We start from the raw sequence: 15,141 nt of genomic DNA on the forward strand, positions 1-15,141 counted from the left end.
TGCTTTACTAAGAATAATGTCTTCCACTTCCATCCAGGTTAATATGAAGGATGTAAAGTCTCCATTTTTTTTAATGGCTGAATAGTATTCAATGGTATACATATACCACAGCTTGTTAATCCATTCCTGGGTTGGTGGGCATTTAGGCTGTTTCCACATTTTGGCGATTGTAAATTGAGCTGCAATAAACAGTCTAGTACAAGTGTCCTTATGATAAAAGGATTTTTTTCCTTCCGGGTAGATGCCCAGTAATGGGATTGCAGGATCAAATGGGAGGTCTAGCTTGAGTGCTTTGAGGTTTCTCCATACTTCCTTCCAGAAAGGTTGTACTAGTTTGCAGTCCCACCAGCAGTGTAAAAGTGTTCCCTTCTCTCCACATCCACGCCAGCATCTGCAGTTTTGAGATTTTGTGATGTGGGCCATTCTCACTGGGGTTAGATGATATCTCAGGGTTGTTTTGATTTGCATTTCTCTAATATAGAGAGATGATGAACATTTTTTCATGTGTTTATTAGCCATTCGTCTGTCATCTTTAGAGAAAGTTCTATTCATGTCTCTAGCCCATTGATATATGGGATTGTTGGCTTTTATCATGTGGATTAATTTGAGTTCTCTATAGATCCTAGTTATCAACCTTTTGTCTGATTGAAAATATGCAAATATCCTTTCCCATTGTGTAGGTTGTCTCTTTGCTTTGGTTATTGTCTCCTTGGCTGTACAGAAGCTTTTCAGTTTAATGAAGTCCCATTTGTTTATTTTTGTTGTTGTTGCAATTGCCATGGAAGTCTTCTTCATGAAGTCTTCCCCCAGGCCAATATATTCCAGTGTTTTTCCTATGCTTTCTTTGAGGATTTTTATTGTTTCATGCCTTAAATTTAAGTCCTTTATCCACCTTGAATCAATTTTTGTGAGTGGGGAAAGGTTTGGGTCCAGTTTCAGTCTTTTACATGTAGACATCCAGTTCTCCCAACACCATTTATTGAATAGGGAGTCTTTCCCCCAAGGTAAGTTCTTGTTTGGTTTATCAAAGATTAGGTGGTTGTAAGATGTTAGTTTCATTTCTTGGTTTTCAATTCGAGTCCAAGTGTCTATGTCTCTGTTTTTGTGCCAGTACCATACTGTCTTGACCACTATGGCTTTGTAGTACAGACTAAAATCTGGTATGCTGATGCCCCCAGCTTTATTTTTGTTACAGAGAACTGCCTTAGCTATACGGGGTATTTTCCGGTTCCATACAAAATGCAGAATCATTTTTTCCAAATCTTGAAAGTACGATGTTGGTATTTTGATAGGAATGGCATTGAATAGGTAGATTGCTTTGGGAAGTATAGACATTTTAACAATGTTGATTCTTCCCATCCATGAGCATGGTATGTTCTTCCATTTGTTAATATCCTCTGCTATTTCCTTTCTGAGGATTTCATAGTTTTCTTTATAGAGGTCCTTCACCTCCTTCGTTAGGTATATTCCTAGGTATTTCATTTTCTTTGAAACTATGGTGAAGGGAGTTGTGTCCTTAATTAGCTTCTCATCTTGATTGTTACTGGTGTATACAAAGGCTACTGACTTGTGGACATTGATTTTATATCCTGAAACAGTACTGTATTTTTTGATGACTTCTAGGAGTCTTGTGGTTGAGTCTTTGGGGTTCTCTAAGTATAAGATCATGTCATCAGCAAAGAGGGAGAGTTTGACCTCCTCTGCTCCCATTTGGATTCCCTTTATTTCCTTGTCTTGCCTAATTGGCTAGAACTTCCAGCACTACGTTGAATAGTAAAGGTGACAGAGGACAACCTTGTCTGGTTCCAGTTCTAAGAGGAAAAGCTTTCAGTTTTACTCCATTCAGTAAAATATTGGCTGTGGGTTTGTCATAGATAGCTTCAATCAGTTTTAGAAATGTGCCACCTATGCCTATACTCTTCAGTGTTCTAATTAGAAAAGGATGCTGGATTTTATCAAATGCTTTTTCTGCATCTATTGAGAGGATCATGTGATCTTTATTTTTGCCTCTGTTAATATGGTGGATAACGTTTATGGACTTGCGTATGTTAAACCAGCCTTGCATCCCTGGGATGAAGCCTACTTGATCATGATGAATGACTTTTTTGATGATAAGCTGTAATCTATTGGCTAGCATTTTGTTGAGAATTTTTGCATCTATATTCATGAGTGAGATTGGTCTGAAATTCTCCTTTTTGTTTGGGTCTTTTCCTAGTTTTGGTATCAGGGTGATGTTTGCTTCATAGAATGTGTTGGGGAAGATTCCTTCTTCCTCAGTTTTTTGGAATAATTTCTGCAGTACAGGAATAAGCTCTTCCTTGAAGGTTTGATAGAATTCTGGAGTGAAGCCATCTGGACCAGGGCATTTTTTAGTTGGAAGCTTTTTTATTGTTTCTTTGATCTCAGTGCTTGAAATTGGTCTGTTCAGGAGGTCTATTTCTTCCTGGCTAAGTCTAGGGAGAGGGTGTGATTCCAAATATTGATCCATTTCCTTCACATTGTCAAATTTCTGGGCATAGAGTTTCTGGTAGTATTCAGAGATGATCTCTTGTATCTCTGTGGGATCAGTTGTTATTTCCCCTTTATCGTTTCTGTTGAGGTTACTAGAGATTTTACTTTTCTATTTCTAGTTAGTCTGGCCAATGGTTTATCTATTTTATTTATTTTTTCAAAAAACCAACTCCTTGTTTCATTAATTTTCTGAATGATTCTTTTGTTTTCAATTTCATTGATCTCTGATTTGATTTTGGAGATTTCTTTTCTTCTACTGAGTTTAGGCTTCGATTGTTCTTCTTTTTCCAATTCCATAAGATCTCTTGTGAGATTGTTGATGTGCTCTCTTTCTGTTTTTCGAATGTAGGCATCTAAAGCGATGAATTTTCCTCTCAAAACTGCTTTTGCACTATCCCACAGGTTTTGGTAGCTTGTGTCTTCATTGTTGTTATGCTCAAGGAAGTTAATGATTTCCTGTTTTATTTCTTCCTGCACCCATCTGTTATTCAACAGAAGATTGTTTAATTTCCATGCCTTTGGGTGCGGTTGAGCATTTTTGTTAGAGTTGAGTTCCACCTTTAGTGCCTTATGGTCTGAAAAGATACAAGGTAAAATTTCAATTCTTTTGATTCTGTTGATATTTGTTTTGTGTCCCAGGATATGATCAATTTTGGAGAATGTTCCATGGGGTGATGAGAAGAATGTGTATTCTTTATCTTTGGGATGGAGTGTTCTATATGCATCTATCAAGCACAGTTGTTCTAGGGTCTCATTTAAATCTCTTATATCTTTGTTTAATTTCTGTTTAGAAGATCTGTCCAGCTCTGTAAGAGGAGTGTTAAAGTCCCCTGTTATGATGGTATTATCAGATATCATATTGCTCACACTGAGTAAGGTCTGCTTCAAGAATCTGGGAGCATTTAAATTGGGTGCATAAATATTTAGAATTGAAATGTCTTCTTGTTGTATTTTTCCCTTGACCAATATAAAGTGACCATCTTTGTCTTTTTTGACTTTAGTTGCTTTAAATCCACATGTATCTGAAAATAAGATCGCAACTCCTCTTTTCTTCTGAATGCCACTTGCCTGAAAAATTGTCTTCCAACCCTTGACTCGGAGCTTTAATTTGTCTTTTGAAGCCAGGTGTGTTTCTTGCAGACAGCAAATGGATGGCTTGTGTTTTTTAATCCAGTCAACCAATCTATGTCTCTTCAGTGGGGAATTCAAGCCATTAACATTTATTGAGATAATTGATAAGTGTGGTAGTATTCTATTCGTCTTATTTGGTGAGAGTCCATTGCTTAGTTTTATCTTTTGCATCAGTGTGGAGGTTAGGTTCTGTCCTTTGATTTCTGAGATCTTACTTTGCTGCTGATTTATTGTGGTGGTCAGTGTGCAGAACAGGTTGAAGTATTTCCTGTAGAGCTGGTCTTGTTGTGGCGAATTTCCTCAATGTTTGTATATCCGTAAATGATTTGATTTCTCCGTCAATTTTGAAGCTTAGCTTAGCGGGGTACAGAATTCTGGGCTGAAAATTGTTCTGTTTAAGTAGATTAAAGGTAGATGACCATTGTCTTCTTGCTTGGAAAGTTTCATTAGAGAAGTCTGCGGTCACTCTGATGGATTTGCCCCTGTAGGTCAACTGGCGCTTACTCCTGGCAGCTTGCAGAATCTTTTCTTTTGTCTTGACTTTGGACAGGTTCATCACAATGTGTCTTGGAGAAGTTTGGTTAGAGTTGAGGCGACCTGGGGTCCGATATCCCTCTGAAAGCAGTGTGTCAGAATCTTTGGTGATGTTTGGGAAATTTTCTTTTATAATATTCTCTAGTATGGCTTCCATTCCTCTGGGGCATTCTTCTTCCACTTCTGGAATTCCTATAACTTGTATGTTGGAACGCTTCATAAAGTCCCATAATTCTGACAGTGAACGTTCTGCTTTCTCTCTCTTCTTTTCTGCCTCTTTTACTGTCTGAGTTATCTCAAGAACTTTGTCTTCTACCTCTGAAATTCTTTCTTCTGCATGGTCTAACCTGTTGCTGATACTTTCCATTGCATCTTTAAGTTCCCTAATTGACTGTTTCAGTTCCTTCAGCTCTGCTATATCCTTTTTATATTCTTCATATCGTTCATCTCTTATTTGATTCTGTTTTTGGATTTCCTTTTGGTTATTTTCCACTTTATTAGCAGTTTCCTTCATTGTTTCCATCATTTCTTTCATTGTTTTCAGCATGTGTATTCTAAATTCCCTTTCTGTCATTCCTAACATTTCTTTACAGGTGGAATTATCTGCAGTAGCTACCTCATGGTCCCTTGGTGGGGTTGTTCTAGACTGGTTCTTCATGTTGCCTACAGTTTTCTGTTGATTCTTCCTCATGAGTGATTTCTTTTATCTGTTTCCTTGCCCTAATTTTCCTTTCACTTCCTCTTGCTCTTTAAGTTCTTGTGCCTGTGGAAGTTGTGGGCGGGTTTAGACGGATTGAACACGCGCGACCACTTGCCGGTTTTCCACTGTTTTAGTCCTCCTCTTGGGGTCCAGAAGTCTCTCGCTGACTCCCTGTATCCTCATAGGAGTGATGATAGGCAGATCCCACCAGCCAGAGATGCCTGGAGTCCTATCTCCCCAGACTCACGGTGCCCAGATGCAAGGAAGCTGTTACTCGGCTGCCATCTTGCTCCGCCTCTAATGATCACTTTCTATCATTTTGTTTTCTATTCCTCTAAATTTTGTTCTCCTTACTAATTATAGAAATTCATTTAAATTCTTCAGTGGTGGTTACCTGGGCTTTAATTGTTACCAAATTGTACTAAGTGATCTTATGAAAATAGTCTTAAGAGGCCAGTGTTGACCTATGAAAAAATCTTACAACCAAAAAGATAAAACACAAATGAACAAAAACTTCCCAAGAAGTCACCTAATTAAAATTCTAACTCCTTACGACACTCTCAAAATTAAAAATTAATTTCTAGAAAGGACAAATAGGTTTCTTTATTGAATGGATCCCTAATTATGCTAGAAATTTCATGTTTCACTTATCCATTAAAACCATCTGCAAGTTGTATAAGGCATTTAATGTTTTCAGTAACAAGATTTTCTTTTTTATAGAAAAAACAACATATATACTAAATTTCAAAATTAAACAGAAAATAAAGTCTCTTTATTAACCTTGACTATCCCACCTCAATCCCAAGGAGAAATCACTTATGAGCCCTTCCTGAAATATTCAGAATATAAAAGTATAGCTTTTATAAATTTCTTTTAACATAAATGGGATCATGCTATATATAATTCTGCAACTTTTCCACTTAACAATGTATCTTGAAGAACTTTCCCTGTCAGCACAGAAGAAATTACCTTATTATTCTTAATAGTTGCATGGTATTTCATTTTGTGGCTTTGCTATAACTAATTTTGGTTGTTTCAGGGCGGTGCCTGTGGCTCAAGGAGTAGGGCGCCGGTCCCATATGCCAGAGGTGGCGGGTTCAAACCCAGCCCCTGCCAAAAAAAAAAAAAAAAAAAAAAGAACCAATTTTGGTTGTTTCTAGTCTTTCACTATTGCAAATAATGCTTCAGTGACCATCTATATTTATAGATGTCAATATATAATGTGTCCAATTATACCCATAGGATATATATGAAGATATTATTCTAAGGAAAATATGCTAGATCAATGATTAAAATTAATTGCTACTGCAAACTGCCTTCCAAAAAGGTTATACTCCCCATAGGCATAAAAGTACCTATTCTATTCTTCCTTACCAACCCTGATCCTTATCAAATGTTTTGTATTTCCAACCTAATAAACCTAACATCTCCCTACTGTTTTAATTTGTGTTGTTATTAGAAGAAAAATCAAGCATTTCTTCATATATTTATCAGCCAGTTATATTTCTTTCTCTGCAAAATGACAACTCATTGTTTTGGTCCATTAATCTTTCTACAAGTTTCCACACAAAAACAAACAACTCTTGCTCACCACCACCATCCCCAAGATAAATAAAACTCCTATCATTCACACTACACAGTAAGAAAAGCAGTAAGCGGACAGCATCTCAATAAGAAGCTCTTCTTTCCACATGACTGAAACACACCTTTACTGATAGGATTCAGTCATTCCAAGTGTGGAAAGTCCACTCAAAAGAGCTCAAGAGCTCAATGAGTACAAAATAAATGAAAAAAAAACTAAATAGTGTGAAAAAAATCTTATAGCAAAAACTTTAACCAAGTCATTGATGAGTGAAGCAATGATGAAAATAAACTATTAATAATAATGATTGCACGTGTGGTAACCAAAAGATCTGTTTCTTTTAGAAACAAGGCATATCAGGAAATGCAAAATTAACAGAATACTTACAAATAGCAGTAGAAAAAAACAAAACTCAGAGTGGTATGTAGTGTAAATCATAAGACAAAGCTGAAATATAAATATATTTCAAAAACTATGGTTAGAAAAAAGAAGAAAATCTAAGAAAATACTACAAGTATTTATGATTAAGTAGTAAGAGACAAAATAATTTTTAATTTCTTCCTGATCTCTGAAAAGCAATTGACCTGAAAGAACTTTTTCAACAAAAGTAAAAATTTTAGATTTAAACTTTAAAGAGAAAATTTTAATATTAGTCAAAAACTCTCCAATTTTGATAATTTGCTAACATAATGGAGCTGTAATAAATCTGTAAGTATTAAGCTAAAGAGAAACAGATACTTGTAATCCAAACTAAGCCTATTTCTATACTTGTGAACAAATAAGAAAACATGTTTGTTTATTGACGTAACATCTGAAAAGAAAATGAGACCTTGAAAAGTAAAATATACAGTAATTAATTTGCTCTAATCAACCGTTACAAAACCAGCTCTATCTAAAGCTTGCCTGCATTCTCATTAAAAGGTAGGCCTAAAAGTGGAAACCAAAAATCATCCCTCTTATAAATATTTTATATGTTAATGTGAATAAACCATTTAAAATATTATCAAAAATTTCTGAATGAAATCATAGTAAAACTATAAAAATAGGCCCCACGGAGTGGCCAACACATACAAAAACCTAGAATCACCTTTTGACCTCAAATTTTTTCTCAAAAACATGGCGTATATAACAATTTGCCTCATAAAAAATGAAGTAAAATACTACTTTTTAAAATGACTACTTCTATAATCACAGCACTTTGGGAGGCCAAAGCAGGAGGATCCTCCTGAGGCCAGGAAGTCAAGACCAATCTAGGAAACATAGCAAGACCCTACCTCTACAAAAAATAAAAAAAAAATTTCATGTCAGACAGGTAATGTGCCAACGTCGTAACAAGATTTGTGGGAGGCACATCTCACCCATGCACATGAAAACCCAATCATCATGCTTATGAACTACAAATGGATCAAAAAATAATCTTTTTTTACAAAAATTAATTAGCTGGGCATCATCACACAGAGCTATAGTTCTAGCTTCTCAGAGGGCTGAGCTAGGAGGATCACCTGAGTCCAGTCAGATGTTGCAGTGAGCTGTGATCATGCCACTGCATTCCAGTCTGTGTGACAGAGTGACAGTCTGTCTCAAAAAACAGTAAAATTATACAAAAAATACTGTAAGTGACCCAGTATTTTTTCTTAATTTGTTCTCAATACATTTTAACATATGAAAGAGTTTTAAGTAATACATTATGTAATACACAGCAATATTAATAGGCAACATTTATGACAACTTTGAATTGTTGTTCTGGAAACTTCCAGAAAACTATTTAACATAAGTGTTGCTATTTTAAGAAAAATGATCATAACAGTGTTCATAAAGTCTATGATTAAACTATTAAATTGTAATTAAATTTCTAATACCGGCAATGTGATAGAAAGAATATATTCCTGAGAACTTAGAGGTGCTAACACTGACTCTTCACTATGAGGAAAAAGTAGTATTTCTATAGACATTTCCTTCATTAGCCAAATGAGAGATTTTGACTAGATCACTTGAGACCCTTTTCAACTTTTAAGCTATAATCCTGTTAAGTGTGCACAAATTTGTTTCCAAAAAGCCCCTAAAAGATTAAATAATCCAGTGTATACTATTTCACATAGAGCTCCAGGTAAGCGCACCCAATATTTTCTCTATCTTGTCAATTTTCTCTTATTCACAGCTGGTGGGATTGGAGGATGGTCCAGAATAATAAACCAATCAAAGTCCACTCTGGGGACTTTAAACCAAAAGACTCAGAGTCAGCAGAAAGAGTTGAGCTGAACAGGCATGCATATTCAGCAACAAGTCAGTCATTAAGAACCTTCTGCAAATTGAAGCTAAACTCACCAGTTTCAGAAGCAAACGGATCAGATGGCCAAAGACAAGAACCCACGAGAGAACAAGTGCATAAAATCCCTACGAGAAGGCAGTTGATTCTACCAGCTTTCTTGTTCCAATCTCTCTCTGAAGCCCAATTGCCCTTTTTTGACGGTTTATTGCGCACCCTAACATAAACCTCGCTTTTACTTCAGTACATCTGTCTCTTCCCTGACTAGAACCAAAACTGGTACAAATATTGGGGATATCCAGAGCAGGCCTTCTAAGAAGATGTGGAGGGCAGCGCCTGTGCCTCAGTGAGTGGGGCGCCGGCCCCATATACCAAGAGTGGTGGGTTCAGACCCAGCCCCAGCCAAACTGCAACAAAAAAATAGCCGGGTGTTGTGGCAGGCGCCTGTAGTCCCAGCTACTTGGGAGGCTGAGGCAGGAGAATGGCCTAAACCCAGGAGGTGGAGGTTGTTGTGAGCTGTGATGCCATAGCACTCTACTGAGAGTGATAAAGTGAGACTCTATCTCTACAAAAAAAAAAAAAGATGTGGAATTGGCCATGATATTAGAATGCAATGAGAATGCTAGGATGGAAAGCAAGCAAAACAGGATTATATAGTCATACAATTACTGAAATTATCTGTGATTGCTTGGGATCAAAAGACGTACCTAGAAAGAGTAAGGCTTTTGATAGCTAAATGCACTTTGTGTTCAGCTTGTAATGAAGAACAGCAAAAAGCAACAAACAAGAGTATGGTATACCTAGTGCACCATGAAACAACTTTTCTGGAAAACAATTTGATAACATGAATTAAGAAAGTACAAAAAATTTGTATAGTACATTGATTCATCAAGTCTATTTTTTAGACTCTATCCTAAGAAAACATGCAGACATGTAAACAAAGATTAAAATTAGTACTAAGATGTATGCTGCAACATTATATAAAGTAATGAAAAATGAGAACAACCTAAACATCATATAGTAGGAAATTATGCTTTATCGTGTCAACTATATTGCTTATCTTAGTCACAGGCCTCTCCTAGGCAAACTGCCCCATCCATGGTCCTTCTGAGAGCACAGCCCTGGAAGACCACATGACCAACATTCAGAGCATACAACTGATTGGACCAGGAGTTGACACTTTATTCTAAAGGTTAAAAATTTAATACCAGTGGATGCAGTGGCTCGCGCCTGTAATCCTAGCACTCTGGAGGCCGAGGTGGGCACATTGCTTGAGCTCAGGAGTTTTGAGACCAGCCTGAGCAAACGCAAGATCCTGTCTCTACTAAAAATTGAAAAACTAAGGCAAGAGGATGTCCTGAGCCCACAAGTTTGAGGTTGCTGTAAGCTACAATGCCACAGCACTCTACTCAGGGCAACAGAGTGAGACTCTGTCTCAAAAAAAAAAAAAAAAAAAAAAAATTAATACCAAAAGCTATAGGATGACCAGTAATCTATGATGTGGCCTGGCTTAAAAAAGTGAACTGGGATGGGTGGCACCTGTGGCTCAAAGGAGTAGGGCACTGCCCCATATGCCAGAGGTGGCAGGTTCAAACCCAGCCCCAGGGTTTGAAACTGCAAAAGAAAAAAAAAAGTGAACTGGGCCATAATGTACTTCCTGGACATTCAACTGGAAAACAGCAAGAAATACAGTAAGGGGAGAAAGGCACTAAACCAAAAAGGCTTTATGTATACAAAGCCAGGGCAGTCAATGAGGTTCTCATGCAAGCCATTTTTAATGGACACAACACACGGAGAAGAACAGTTTACCAATCCACACAGCTGACTGATTTTTTTTTATTTTTTTTTTTTTGAAACACAGTCTCTCTCTGTGGCCCTGGGTAGAGTGCCATGGCATTATAGCTCACATCAACCTCAAATTCTTGGGCTGAAGTAATCCTCCTGCCTCAGTCTCTCTAGTAGCTGCAACTACAGGTACCTGCCAAAATGCCTGGGTAATGTTTTTAGCTTTAGAAGAGATGGGGTCTCACTCTTGCTCAGGCTGGTCTCAAACTCCTGAGTTCAGACAACCTACCTGCCTTGGCTTTCCAGAGTGCTAAACAAAATTATTAAAACAAAATATATATGTTTCTGCTAGGATTACAGGTGTAAGCCCCCCTGCCCAGCCTAGGGTATATATATCTTAAGTTTTGTTATATAATGCTAAATTATTTCCCTAGTAGTTGTACCAGTTTATACTTTCACTAGCTGTCCATGTGAATTCCCACTACTGGACTTCCTTGCCATCACCAGACATATAAAACTTAATGATTTTGTGTAAATCTGTTACGTATTATAATGGTATCTTCCAATTTCATTTTGCATTTGTGTGATTATTAATAAGATGAAGTTCCTTTTCATATGTTTCTTAGTCATTTAGATTTTCTCTTACAAAGTGCTTATGATTGATTTGTAGATATGGTAATATTCTGGATACCAGTCACTTCTCAAATATAGATGTTGCCAATTATCTTTTCCAACTCCATAGTTTGCATTTCCACTCTTAATACTATCTTTGAGGAATTTCCTAATCATAAAATAGTTCAATTTATCTCTTCTTTTATAGCATGGCACTTTATTTTTAATTTTTTTTGACATAACTTCAGGCTCTTAAAAAAGTTATAAAAACAGCTATAATGAATTCCTGTAGAGCAGATTCCCCAAATGTTAATATTTTACTACATCTGCTTTATGTTTTTCTCTATTATGCACATATACATATCTTTTCTGAACCACTTGAAAGTTGCAGGCATGATTCCTTTTTGTTCCTTAATAAATACTTCAGTATTTCCTTTAAAAACATCCTTATACAATGACCACAGAATATTTATCAAAATCATTAATATTAATAAAATTGTATTATCTATAGAGTTTATTTTAATTTCTCCAACTGTTGCCAATATAGCCCTTATAGCAAAGAAAATCCCACATGAAGGCCAGGACGGTGGCTCATGCCTATAATCCTAGCATGCTGGAAGGCTGACGCAGGTGGATCACTTGAGCTCATGAGTTTGACACCAGCCTGAGTAAAAGTGAGACCCTGTCCCTACTAAAAATAGAAAAACTGAGGAAAGAGGATCATGTGAGCACAAGTTGGAGGTTACTGTGAGCTATGACGCCACAGCACTCTACCCAGGGCAACAGCTTGAGACTATCTCAGAAAAAAATAAAAAAAAAGAAAGAAAATCCAACATTAAGTGTTTAGATATCATGTTTCAAACTCCTTTAATCTGAAATAGTTCCTTGTTCTTTGTTTTCCATGTCATTAAAAGTTTTGAAGAATACAGGCCAGTTATTTTGTAGAATGTCTCAAAATGTGGGTTTGTCTCATGTTTCCTCACATTTAAATGATAGGTTTGGAGCAGGAACATTATATTTTTCTCACTGCATTTGAGCAGCAGGCACATTTGTCAATTTGTCCTATCTCTGGTGATGTTATCTTTGAATAGCTAATTCAAGCAGTTCCTGCCAGGTTTCTCCTCTACAAAGTCATTATTTTTTCTTTGTAATTGTATCTTACTGGAAGATATTTTGAGGCTATATAGATATCCTGTTACTTTTTTTATTTTTTTGTTTTTTTAGGGACAGAGTCTCATTTTGTTGCCCTCGGTAAAGTGCCGTGGTGTCACAGCTCATAGCAACCTCCAGCTCTTGGACTTAGGCAATTCTCTTGCCTCAGTCTCCTAAGTAGCTGTGACTACAGGCGCCTGCCACAATGCCTGGCTATTTTTTGTTGCAGTTTGGCCAGGGCCAGGTTGAACCCGCCACCCTCCGTAGATGGGGCCAGCATCCTACCCACTAAGCCACAGGCACCACCCTATTTTTCAAACTTTCATCTGTTAGTTTTAGTATCCATTGATGACTCTTGCCTAAATCAATTATTACTACAATGGTTGCCAAATGGTAATCTTCTATCATTTCGTCATTTATTTGTTGGTTTCCCTCTGTAAAGAAGAGTTTTCCTTATTATTTATTTATAACAATAAGAATTTGTGGATTCTTATCTTATTCCAAGGGTTATAATACATTATCATTTATTTTCATACTCAAGTTGTCTCAGATTTGGCCAGTAGGAACCCTTTAAGCTAACTCCTGTGTCATTTTGACATGTTCTTATCATTCTCAGAGCAATTTCTTACTTTCCAATAAAAGAAATTCCAGACTCATTTCATTTTTCATACCCCAGCCTAGAATCAGCTATTTCTCCAAGAAATACTGATTCCTTTAAATGGAGAAAGGTACTTAAAAACCAGGATCTAGATGCCAATTGTGCTTATTGCTACTGGGGTATCATTGCTCAGAGGCCTCTCAATGACAGAGCTAGGAAATCAATGCATGTGTGTATATTTATGTCTATTTTTTTTTTCTTGAGACAGAGTCTCACTTTGTCATCCTCAGTAGAGTGCCATGGCATTATAGCTCACAGCAACCTCAAATTCTTGGACTCAAGTGATACCCTTGCTTCAGCCTCCCAAGTAACTGGGACTGCAGGTGCCCACCACAACGCCCAGCTATTTTTAGAGATGAGGTCTCACTCTTCCTCAGGCTGGTCTTAAACCTGTGAGCTCAGGCAATCCACCCACCTCGGCCTCCCAGAGTCTAGGATTACAGGTGTGAACCACCACCCCTTGCCTATTTATGTCCATATATACAGACACAGAAATGCACATATTTTCAACTGTCCACTGAAAGGGCTTAGGAGCAATGACACCCCAGTACACACATCCTTATAATATTTGCAGAATTCTACATCTATATGTCACTGCTTTCTATGTCTCCTTATATGCATATACATGCATATACACACACATTTTATATACATAAACACATAATATATACATGCGTATAGACGTGCATACACATCTATGACACCATACTATTCCCTCTCATCCAATTATATACACCACAAGGTTCACACTAGCCTTCCCACTTTCTATGTCTATAACTCCCTTCTTCAATAATCAGAAACCTGGCTCACAATACCCAAAATACATTTATCTGCAATTGTGGTATACGTGTGTAGTAAATTCTTATAATTTTATATTGCCTCACATCCATTTTGAATATGCTTAACTTTCTCATAGCAGAAATAGGGCTCAGTCACTCTCCTGACACAGTTCCTAATTCTACGCCTCCTCTACCTCTCCCCTCAGGGTAGTTGATCCAGATATCTGCCCTGTACAACCACCTCCTGGTGACCTGCTTAGAGGATAGTGAGACCCTGTAATGTAACCCCATACCCTGCGTAGACTGCACAGATATGCCTCAAGGACCACCTCTCAATCACAGCCTTGACTCCATGGAATTCATGCCTGCTGCTCTAAACCTCCCAATTAGAACTCCCTATGGAAAACTTGCTTGGTAACACCTGGACCTCCATAAAGGCTTTAGTCCCACAAGTCTCTCCCTTACTCCCCACTCTCCACTAGTTGAATGTGTATGTCCCACATGGCTCCCCACTTCCTGTTGACCCTGCAAAGTATGCTGCCCTCTCTTCTGAGATCTTTAAGTAATAAAAACTGCCTCTGTTATAACATACATTTTGTTGTGCTGCCTCTGTCTCGCTGACCAACACACCCAAACTTAACTTTCCTAATGGTCAGGGCTCTCCTACAGAGTGGTAATCTTGGTAAGAATAAACTGGACACAGATCAGACCAGAGCCACAATGCTATCTGCCAATATAAATAAGTTTCCTGAGGAAGCAACATCCAGTCGTGGGTCTGACACTTAAGCATTAGGCCATCCACCAGGATAAAGAAGTACCTCATGTAAGGCACAGTGTAAACATCCACAACCATCTCCCCCTGGAACCCCATCAGGGCAGCACTAGATTTTATAGGTACTCTCCAGAGAGAGACCTCAAGACCAAAGTAGAGGAAAACACAATAGTTGGGTGTTTTAAGAAACACTTGGCTGCAAGTGTTTGACTGCAACCTTGAAGTCAAAAAGACATTTTCCTCTAAATTTATTCTTCTCAAGTCTTCTAAAATATCTATTGTTCTGTCTTTCTCACCTAGATCTATAATCTACTTAGAGTTAATTTGGGGGTATGGGTGAGATAGGATCCATGCCTAATTTCTTTCCCTATATAGGTAACAGGATGTCCCAACATCACTGAGAAGATCAACAATTCTGCACTACTGTACCTTTCTTTTTTTTTTTTCACCAGAGTCTCACTTTGTCACTCTAGATAGAGTGCTCTGGTGTCATCATAACTCACAGCAACCTCAAACTCTAGGGCTCAAGCAATCCTCTTGCCTCAACCTCCAGAGTAGCTAGGACTACAGGCATGCACCATGCCCAGCTAATTTTTTTTTTAGCAGCGATGGGGTCTCACTCTTGCTCAGGCTGGTCTTAAACTCCTGAGCTCAAGCAA

The 15,141-nt window shown here is 37.6% G+C and overlaps 1 protein-coding gene and 1 non-coding gene across 5 annotated transcripts in view; both read right to left on the reverse strand.

Moving 5' to 3' along the window:
- Positions 1 to 15,141, reverse strand: part of DMXL2 (Dmx like 2) — a 191,440-nt gene that overhangs the window by 157,548 nt on the left and 18,751 nt on the right. The window lies entirely within an intron of this gene.
- LOC128589525 (small nucleolar RNA U13) lies at positions 7,761 to 7,864 on the reverse strand. Its single transcript, XR_008381080.1, has one exon. It is a non-coding gene; the product is annotated as a small nucleolar RNA U13 (small nucleolar RNA).

The sequence above is a fragment of the Nycticebus coucang genome, chromosome 6 (genome assembly GCF_027406575.1).
Source record: "Nycticebus coucang isolate mNycCou1 chromosome 6, mNycCou1.pri, whole genome shotgun sequence".
NCBI classification, from domain to species: Eukaryota; Metazoa; Chordata; class Mammalia; order Primates; family Lorisidae; genus Nycticebus; species Nycticebus coucang.